The sequence below is a fragment of the Penaeus chinensis genome, chromosome 1 (genome assembly GCF_019202785.1).
Source record: "Penaeus chinensis breed Huanghai No. 1 chromosome 1, ASM1920278v2, whole genome shotgun sequence".
Lineage (NCBI taxonomy): Eukaryota > Metazoa > Arthropoda > Malacostraca > Decapoda > Penaeidae > Penaeus > Penaeus chinensis.
Window position 1 is genome coordinate 8,300,991 of NC_061819.1, and position 10,000 is coordinate 8,310,990.

General features: G+C 43.8%; 1 protein-coding gene across 2 annotated transcripts in view; it reads right to left on the reverse strand.

Moving 5' to 3' along the window:
- The window catches only part of LOC125025998 (ralBP1-associated Eps domain-containing protein 2-like), a 63,596-nt gene that overhangs the window by 32,882 nt on the left and 20,714 nt on the right, over nt 1-10,000 (reverse strand). The window lies entirely within an intron of this gene.

Below are 10,000 nucleotides of genomic sequence, written 5' to 3' on the forward strand. Positions count from 1 at the left end.
GTGAGAGAGAGAGAGAAAGAGAGAGAGAGAGAGAGAGAGAGAGAGAGAGAGAGAGAGAGAGAGAGAGAGAGAGAGAGAGAGAGAGAGAGAGAGAGAGAGAGAGAGAGAGACAACAAACAAGAGACATATGCCATGTCCTTGAAACCGTTCCCCCCTTGACCGATATGTACTTAAATGCGGCGTGACTTGTCCGTAGAGTTCCCCCCAACCCTTCTCCCGATGCTTCGTATTGTCTCCGCGTAAGGAAGGACACCTCGCCATCTCAAGCACTGAAGAAAAGGAGGAACTCAAAGAGAAAGGGGGATAAAAAAACGGCGCTCGAGATTGGTCTGGTCGCCACTTCTCTTTCATACTACCTTCACAACGGAAAATATTGTTGTTGATCACACGAAACACACTAAGCGTTCCCGGACAACCTAAACGAGACACAATCGCTAATAAGGAAAGCATAACGTCGCAAGAAAATCCCCTAAAATTCGACCAGTCAACTACTAATACAGCGAAATGGTAATAAAATATACCCCCAATAAACAAACCAATACATGAATAAATAAAACAGAACATAACATAAAAGCAGAAGAATGTGTTATGGAGCGTGTGGTCTTCCCTTCTCATTCCATGTCAGCCATTACTTAAAACAGAGATAAGATCGAGAAAAAACGAACAACAATTTTCTCTCCATTTATCAATCTGCGTCTTAAACTCTGGAGAGAAAAAAAAAAAAAAAAAAAAAAAAAGCTTCACAGCCAATACACTCAAGAGACTCTCCTTAGCCTATCACTCAATACCCTTTACTCCACCCATCGCCGTCGACTCGATTCCTCGCCCGTTTTCTCCGCCGCTTCCTTCTTCAACTGGCTAGCTATCTGATGAGGCACTAAATACGACCAACACTTTAATATCAGACGGGCGAATCCATAAAAAAAAAACCAGCGGTCGTGACTGTATACCCCGCCATTGCAACAGCACCTGCAACGCAACGGCAATTATTCGCAATCAGCCACTTACATCATTCCGCCCTCGTCGCGCGCTTATAATCACGGTCTCCAAGGCTGCCAAACGGGTCGTGTTTTATTCGGAGATTTGCAGCTTTCGTGGGCGCGAGAGCAAGTGGGTCTGGGTCAGGGACTGATGGGGGGAGGGGTGGGAGAGAGGGAGAGGGAGAGGGAGAGGGAGAGGGAGAGGGAGAGGGAGAGGGAGAGGGAGAGGGAGAGGGAGAGGGAGAGGGAGAGGGAGAGGGAGAGGGAGAGGGAGGAGGGAGAGGGAGAGGGTGGGGGAGAGGGAGAGGGAGAGGGTAGGGGAGAGGGTGGGGGAGAGGGAGGGGGAGGGGAGGGGGAGGGGGAGGGGGAGGGGGAGGGAGAGTGAGTAGGAGTGGAGTGGGAGTGGGAGAGGGAGAGGGAGGAGGGAGAGGGAGAGGGAGAGGGAGAAGGAGAAGGATAAGGAGAGGGAGGAGAGAGAGGAAGTGGGAGTGGGAGAGGGAGAGGGAGAAGTGGAAGAGGGAGAGGGAGATGGGGAGTGAGAGAAAAAGGGAGGGAGAGATAAGGAGAGAGAGAGAGAGAGAGGAGAGAGAGAAGAGGAGAGAGGAGAGAGGAGAGAGAGGAGAGAGGAAGAAGTGGAAGAGGAAGAGAGGAGAGAGATGGAGGAGAGTGAGAGAAAAAGGAAGGGAGGGTAGAGAAAGGATGAGGAAGAGAGAGAGAGAGGAAGAGGTGAAAGAGAGGAGAGGGGGAGGAGAGGAAGGAGAGAGAGGAGAGGAGGAGAGAGGAGAGAGGAATGAGGAGAGGGAGGAGGGAGGGAGGAGGAGTGGAGGAGGAGAGAGAAGAGAGAGGAGGAGAGAGAGAGAGAGAGGAGAGAGGAGAGAGAGAAGAGAGAGGAGAGAGAGCGAGGAGAGAGAAGAGGAAGAAGGAAGAGAAGAGGAGAGAGGGAAGAGAGAAGAGAGAAGAGAGAGAAGAGAGGGAAGAGAGAGGAGAGAGAAGAGAGAGAGAAGAGGAAGAGGAGAAGAGAGAGAGAAGGGAGAGGAAAGAAGGGAGGGGAGAGGAGAGGAGAGGAGAGGAAGAGGAGGGAGAGGGAGGGGAGGGAGGAGGGGAGGAGGAGGAGAGAGGAGGGAGGGAGGGATGGGGGGGAGAGAGGGAGAGAGGGAGGAGGGAGAGTGGAGGAGAGGAGAGGAGAGGAGAGGGGAGGGAGATGGGGGGAGAGAGGAGAGAGAGAGAGAGAGAGAGAGAGAGAGAGAGAGAGAGGAGAGAGAGAGAGGGAGAGAGAGAGGAGAGGGAGAGAGGAGGAGAGATGAGAGGGAGGAGAGAAAGAGAGAAGGGAGGAGAGGAGAGGAGAGGAGAGGGGGAGAGAGAAAGAGGAGAGGAAAGAGGGGGAGGAGGGAGGAGGGAGGAAGAGAGGAGAGAGGAGAGTAAGGGAGAGAAGAGAGAAGAAGAGAGGAGAGAGAGAGAGAAGAGAGAGAGAAAGAGAGAGAGAGAGAAGGGGGAGAGGAGGAGAAGAGGAAGAGGGGCGAGAGGAGGAGAAGAGAGAGAGAAGAGAGAGAGGAGAGAGAAGAGGGGGAGAAAGAGAGGGGGAAAAGAGAGGAGGAAGAGAGGAGAGTGGGAAGAAAGGGGAGAAAATGAGAGGAGAGAGGGAAAGAAAAGAGAGAAAGAAAGAGGAAAGGGGAGAGAAGAGGAAAGGAAAAGAAAGAGGGAAGAAAGGAGAGGAAGGAGGAGAGAGGGAAAAAAGGGGAGAGATGGAAAGAGGGGGGGAAGAGAAAGAGAGGAGAGGAGAGAGAGGAGGGGAGAGAAGAGAGAGGGGGGGGGAGAGAAAGGGTGGAAGGAAAGGAGAAAGAGGAAAGAGGAGAAAGAGAGAGGGGAAAACGGAGAGAGAGAAAAGGAGAGAGAGAGGAGGAAGAGGAGAGAGAGAGGAGAGAGGAGAGAGGAGAAGGAGGGGGGAGGGGGGGAGAGAGAAAGGGAGGAGTAAGGGGCCAAAGAAAACTTTAACAGGGGCCCGAAAATAAGAAAGAAATTAAGACAAAAGGAAAATAAAAAAGTAAAAGGGGGGGGGGTGGGGTTGTTTGGAATCCGGGAGGAGTGGGGCGGCGATGTTGTGGGGAAAATCGAGAACCCCTGATTTTTTTACGGGGGAAAAAAGGAAAAAGGGGGAAAGGCAAACAACACAACAAAAATACAGAAACACAAAACAAAAAACAAAATAAAAAAAAAACAGAAAAAAAAAGGGAAAAATAAGACAGGAAAAAAAGAGAGGGAAAGAGGGGAAAGAAAAATCCAGGGGGAGCGCCCGGGGGGAAGAGAAAAAAGGGGGGGAATCGAAACGGGGGAAGGGACTACGGGGGAAATAGGAAAGGATTATGGGAAAGTATGGGGGTTAGGGGAAGAAAGGGGGTTTAGCGAAAGAGGAGGGACTATTTTTTAAGAGAAAAGGGAAAGGGGGAAAAATTTTTAAAACAGTTGGGGGGGAAAGTACATAAGGGGAAAATTTTAAAAAGAAGAGGGAGAAAGGAGAAGAGTGAGAGAGAGGAGGAGAGAAGAGAGAGAGAGAGAAAGAGAGAAAGGAGAAAGAGGAGAGAGAGAAAGAGAGAGAGAGAGAGAGAGGAGAGATGAGAGAGGAGGAGAGAGAGAGGAGAGTGAGAGAGGAGAGAGAGAGGAGAGAAGAGAGAGAGAGAGAGAGAGAGGCTAGCTAGCTATCCTTCTCACAGGGCGCCATCTCATAATCTCCCGCAACACACTCCCTTCTCATCACACGTGCCCCACCGTAAGACCCTACAGCTTTCTTACAACCCGACAACCTCCCCATACGTACAAAATAAGGCAAAAAAAAAAGAGTACAAATGCAAGGCGTCCTGCTTAGCTTCCTCGCGCAAAATCCCGCCAGCTGGATGGACGCCGCCGCCATGTTCGTCTGGCCGACACCTCGCCGATTCCCCATCCCCGCCATGCTCCTTTTCACCAGTCAACATCAAAAGCAAACAAATGGAAATGCACACACACACACACACACACACACACACACACACACACACACACACACACACCACACACACACACACACACACACACACACACACACACACACACACACACACGCGCGCACACACACACTCAAGCACACTGAAAACATCAGCTAGTACTTAACGACGGTCGCTCACATTCCCTGACACTTACTCCATGCTCTTATGCGCCCGGGGCCTCGGCGAGAAAACCCGGCGGCGCCAAGTCGAAACCGTCGGTGATGAAAGGGACTCCTTTGTGTTTATAATACGTCCGACAAGCTTAGCTTATGTTCGTGAAATCTGTCTATCGAGTTATTGAACTGCATTCTTGATTTCTTCTGCGTAGCCTAGTGCTATGCGGATCTATTTTTTTTTTCCAAGACGTAAAAGGTGCTTTTTAATAGGAAATATTATATCTAGTTTTACATTGTGGGTTTTTCTACCATTGTATCACTTACTTTGACTTACTTTATCCCTTACCTATACACACTGCATGCAGGTTGAGACATCTGCCGCGTATTGAAAACGACTATAGAATAATAACACAACCACCACCTCAAAAGCAAACCAAAATCCAATTAACAAACAAAAAAATTACCTTGACCTTAACAACACCCCCCCCCCCCAAAAAAAAAAAAAAAAAAAAAAAAAAACTCTCTTGAAGTCTCGACCCGCCCGAGAATAAGGTTACGCAATCGACATCTCGACGAAGCCCTGCCGCACATCAAACGCATCCCGGCCTATTCAGATCCGGCCGATTCACTCGAAGGGGTCAAGGCTCCTCGCGCCCTATAAACTCGGGTTATTCTTCCTTCCTTGGAGCGACGACGAGCGGTCTTAAAATCGCTTCTAAAAGCTTGATTTCGCTGTTGTATTTATTGTTGTATTACTAGTATTCCGTGAAGGGAACGAAACGTAAATCTGAAGCTGAATGCTCGTCTACCCTCAGATGTACATTTTCACATGATCCTTCTTATTCTCAATCTTATGATCATCATATCAACAGTATCACTATCAGCATTACTATTATCATTATAAATAATAATTATGTTAATAGAATTGAAGAAAATAACATAAAAGGGAAGAGATGAGAATACCTTACAATAGAATACAATACAATACAATATAATAATATAACATAACAGAATATAACATAACAAAATCTAACATAAAACAAAAATAATAATGATGATAATACCAATATTAATATTATCTTCATCACCACCATTATTACCATTACCAATATCAGTATTATTATCATTCATATTAACCGTTACACATCTAAAGTTTTGCTTTTTGGAGCCGCGATTGTCGCTGCAACTGAAACAAACTTTGTGCTTTATTCGTAAGGAAGCTACGATCACTACACTAAATCTTTCACAATATTCTTTCGTCGCCATCAATACTAAATACTCAAGTTGTGGCCATTTAATACTCCGACAGACAAACTGAAAATAAGTCATTGAATATACCTGCAAACAAAATGAAGCAAAGTTATTTCACATACTGGCAAAAAAAAAAAAAAAAAAAAAAGATAAAAAAAAAGATGGCTAGTCTGCAACGTGAGTATTGCACAGTTCCGGGAAAGAGGACTATATATATATAGAGCGTCTGAGGTACTTGCATCCACGAATCAACTGAACCAGATCCCCCAATGACAATTTTCAAAAACACAAACAAACAGTAATAATCATAAACAAACAAACTACACAAATGAACATACAGTAACGAATATTTCCGTGTAAACCTTCAAACCTTCTCGCACGGTATTACAATTGATCACTTTAATCCAAAAAAAATACTCTCAGTTCAAAAGTTGTGTTAAAAGTTTCCTTAGATGATGATATCCATCTCGTTGGCCATACTTCCGGGGAGCACGAAGCCGGTGTAGAAATAAAATGTTATTTTTAGACTTGTTTATTCAACTAGCAACGCTTTCCTGTTGATTTTCGAACAAAAACTGAATCATGTTTCGAGACCATGGGTCAACTAGATCGCAAAAGAGGTTGTAATTCTAGAAGCACAGGTTGGCCTACCGAAAAATTTGTAATTTGGGAACCATGGGGTGGCCGGAAGTGTAGCTTGGTAAACCGCAAAAAGGGACTATTTCTTAATTAATCTAAAAACACTGGATGGTTGACCGCAAAAAAAAAAGAAAAAAAAAAAAAAAAGAAAAAAAAAAACTAGAAACATGGGCTGGCTGACCGTGAAAAGAGAGTGACTAGGAGCATGAAACAAAAACTTACAAGACCATGGGTGAGTTGGTTACAAAAATGGAGTAACTTAGGTTGGATGACCGCAAAAAAGGGGAACACAATCATAATAACACTAACATGATAATCATAATAACACTAACATGATAATCATAATAACACTAACATGATAATCATAATAACACTAACATCATCACCATCAGTAATGAAGGTGATGATAGTTGGTACAGGTAAAAAATAACAACAATCATCGCCATCACCACCACCATAATCATCACCACCACTGCCATCACAATCATCACCAACAATAAACGCGAATGGCCTAAAACAAAACAAAAAACAAAAAAAGACAAAAGCACACCACCCTGGCCCATTCATACGCACGGCCAGGTGTCAACAACATCACGGTGTTTAGTAAAGGTCACTGATCTACCTTGGATATATTACAGGACCTTCTTCGATTCCTCCTTTTGCAGGAAGCAGGTATATTATTTCGGCACATCTGACTTGTGCAAAATGTCGTGAGTTTGGGGTTAGAAATAAAAAATCTGGCGTTTTCCTTGTGTTCGCTGTTGCACCTGTCTGTTTGTCTGTATCATCTGCCATTTGGCAAGGTTCTCCATGTCTATCTAAAATAGCGGAAAATCATTACCAAAAAAAAAACAATCTTTCAAATATCTAAGCTTCCACCAATTAAATAGCGGGGTCTATTAATAAATAAATAAAATAAATAAACAAATAAAATAAATAAACTCACTAACACACAAAAACATACATAAATAAATACATAAATATATAAATAAATAAATAAATAAATAAATAAATAAATAAATAAATATATCAATAAATAAATAAATAAATAAATAAATAAATAAATAAATAGTGAAAGAAAGAACAATGAAATATATAATTTTCACGTCCTTACAACACTGTCGAACTGAAATAATTCCAAACTACTAAGAAACCAGACGCAAAAACACTGAGGAGCCTTTATAAGGTCTTTGCAAAAATGAGACCTCGTAAACAACAGATCGAGAAAGAGAGAGAGAGAGAGAGAAAGAGAAAGAGAAAGAGAAAGAGAAAGAGAAAGAGAGAGAGAGAGAGAGAGAGAGAGAGAGAGAGAGAGAGAGAGAGAGAGAGGGAGAGAGGGAGAGAGGGAGAGAGGGAGAGAGAGAGAGAGAGAGAGAGAGGGGGGGGGGGGAGAGGGAGAGAGAGAGGGGGGGAGAGGGAGAGAGAGAGAGAGAGAGAGAGAGAGAGAGAGAGAGAGAGAGAGAGAGAGAGAGAGAGAGAGAGAGAGAGAGAGAGGGAGAGAGGGAGGGAGGGAGGGAGGGAGGGAGAGAGGGAGGGAGGGAGGGAGGGAGGGGGGGAGAGGGGGAGAGAGGGAGGGAGGGAGGGGGGGAGGGAGAGAGGGAGGGAGAGAGAGGGAGAGGGAGAGGGAGAGGGAGAGAGGGAGGGAGGGAGAGGGAGAGGCGGGGAGAGAGAGAGAGAGAGAGAGAGAGAGAAGAGAGAGAGAGAGAGAGAGAGAGAGAGAGAGAGAGAGAGGGAGGGAGGGAGGGAGGGAGGGAGGGAGGGGGGAGAGGGGGAGAGAGGGAGGGAGGGAGGGGGGGAGGGAGAGAGGGAGGGAGAGAGGGAGGGAGAGAGAAGGAGAGGGAGAGGGAGAGGGAGAGGGAGAGAGGGAGAGAGGGAGGGAGGGAGGGGGAGAGGGAGGGAGAGGGAGAGGCGGGGAGAGAGAGAGAGAGAGAGAGAGAGAGAGAGAGAGAGAGAGAGAGAGAGAGAGAGAGAGAGAGAGAGAGAGAGAGAGAGAGAGAGAGAGAGAGAGAGAGAGACTCTACGGACGTCGCCGCCGCATTTCACACCATCCATTGAAAGTCATTTGCCAACTATTACTTTCACATTTATTTTGTTACCTTACTCCCTCAAGCAGAGTCAAAATCAAATAAAAGCAACCAATAGGGTATTTTAAGATGACTTTCTCTAATAAACTGGGTTACTAGAAAACAAAACACGAACTCTTTTCTGGTTAATCTGTCATCTTCACTTCCTTATTGGTACGTTCAACACTTACATGATGAATGTATCCAGCCCCTTTCTAATGGGTGGCAGTGTTATCCTTACCGTTAACTATTTCAATCTCGTATTTGTCCGAATTAAAATTAACTTTACTGGAGGAACTAATGGATTCTTTACACGTACGCCTGGTCTCTCTTTCCGTTGAGATAAGAACTGTATTAGAAAAGAAACTCAAGAAAATATAATTTGCTCTGATATACATAGAGTATATACATATACACAGATACATATACATATAAACATACACACACACACACATAGTGTGAATGTGTATGTGTATATATACATATATATGTGTGTGTGTGTGTGTGTGTGTGTGTGTGTGTGTGTGTGTGTGTGTGTGTGTGTGTGTGTGTGTGTGTGTGTGTGTGTGTGTGTGTGTAAATATAAATATAAATATGAACATAAACATAAAAATAAACATAAATATAAATATAAATACATATACATTATATATACGTAATATATATATATAAACATAAATATAAATATAAATACATATACATTATATATATACGTAATATATATATTACATATATATATATGTATACATAATTTCAAACCACATCCGCCCTACCAAACTTGGAAAAGAAATCCCCGGCTTCCACTTTTGCAGAAGCACACTACCAGCCCCAGCACAAAAGAATCTCTCCAAAGATCTCAACGACGCGGTTAAGAATCACGAGATCACTTCCGCCACAGCTGCCACAGCCCGCTCTCATCTTCCTATTCCGTGTACCAACGACACTAACAACAAACGAAAAAAAAGAAGAAAACTAACGAACAAGACTAATAACGAACAGGACCAACGGCCAATATCACTGACAACGAACGACATTTTTTTTAAAGATTTTATTAATAGTATTCGAGAAAAAAACAAAAATTTTCATAAATTCAAGGAATGGGGAAATCAGGGCCGACTGACAGACTCCTTGCAGGCTTAGCACACGTTGATAAACCTGTCCGTATCAAAATTCACAAATAAACAAACTACAGGGGGACAGTACAACAAACCCGTAGTAATTACGTTAAAGTTACTATAATGCTAACAGAAATCCCGATCACTCCGCTTACTGGCAGTCTATAAACACAAGGACAAGTGAAGGAGAAATCTACTTCGCGGTCGGACGCTTTCACCTGCTGGCATGAATCCGGAGGGAATGGCCATCACGCATTTGAAAAATAAGGATAAATTCGTGTTCCCTGATTTTTCAATAAGTTTTTTTCCTTTATCTCGTTCTCGCCTACAACCCAACGAAATCCCAACAACGGCATACCTGAAAACCGAAAGATATGATAATACTAAACAATAATTAGATCGAAAAGTTAAATTTACACAAACAACAGACGTCAACAGTCATCTAGGAACGTAAACAAATCAACCACATGGAACAGTTATGCATTTCGTACTTTATCCATTCATTAATCAACAGCCCATTTCCACGGGGTTAATTTTCGGCATCTGCGACATAACACCCACCATTACTGAAAACCGCTTTACTCTCCCTTTCTTAAAAAAAAAAAAAAAAAAAAAAAAAACATAAGGAACGGTTTGGAACAAGAAGAGGAAAATTCTCATAACTTTCGGAGTTCTGCTGCTACAGAAATACCTTGTACTTTCCTTCTCTTGCATTACAATTTAATAGAGAATACTACGTGCTGTGCCAAAGGGAAAAACGGGAGAATTCTTAACTAAAAAAAGGATAACTACACTTGCATATAAAAATTCTAACAC